The following is a 990-nucleotide window of genomic DNA, read 5'->3' on the forward strand; positions in this document are numbered from 1 at the left end:
AACAAAACAAAACTGCTACACCCACCCAGCCTGAGCCAACACCCCTCCCTCCTTCTAAACCAAAAGTATTTGGCAGCGCTCCCTTCAAGTCCACCTGTGCTTAGGGGAGGGGAGTGACACACTCTACCACTCCTGGGCCAAGCCTAAAAACCTGCAAACCTGCTTGTGAACTTGGACTGAATTTTAAGGTTATGCCCAGAGAACGGGCAGGGGAGGAGAGGGGGATGGGCTGCTGATCTGAAGCTAGAAATAAAGCTAAAGCCCAAGACATCAGCACAGATAGGAACAGGGCACACACATTTATCAATTTATAAACAGAAAAAAACACGGAAGAGGTGGCAGCAGAACAAAATCAGTTGAATGGATTTTAACAGAAGGTTTACGTTGAGCCTCAAATAAAAGACATATCAGAGATAAATGAGGGGAGAGAAAGAAAATTAGAGTCGTAAAAGTCAGTGACAGTGTGTAAGATTCTTTGGGTGTGTTCATTTTCGTTCCAGCTTGTATACCTGGCGAGTTACAGGAAGTATTGTTCTGGTGAAAGGGAGAACAATGCTGCATAATGAGGATGTAATGATGAAAACGACCAGATTTCAAACTGTTAAATTAATAATGAAACATACAGTATAGTTGCAAGGCATGATTTGGTTGAACTCTTGCTTTACAAAATAAATAAAAATATTCAACAGTGCAAACAACAATTTGCCATGTGTTCTCTTCCTGTATTTTTTCCAAGTCCAGGCAAATCCTTCGAAAACTTAAGTAACTGTGAAAACGTAAATAACTGTTTTTTTTTTACTGTTTCAAAACCACTTTACTTTTTGTCCAGTCGTTAAAGTCATCAGTACACAAGTATGCTGTTATAAATACAAACACTTTTTATTGTCCTAATTAAATACATTAATATTTACTACAAACCTAAAAATAGTTCACGACCCTGGGAGATTTACTTTTAAAGTAATATTTTTATTTAACATTAGTAACTAACCA

Source organism: Xiphophorus hellerii, chromosome 8, assembly GCF_003331165.1.
Source record: "Xiphophorus hellerii strain 12219 chromosome 8, Xiphophorus_hellerii-4.1, whole genome shotgun sequence".
Classification (NCBI taxonomy): domain Eukaryota; kingdom Metazoa; phylum Chordata; class Actinopteri; order Cyprinodontiformes; family Poeciliidae; genus Xiphophorus; species Xiphophorus hellerii.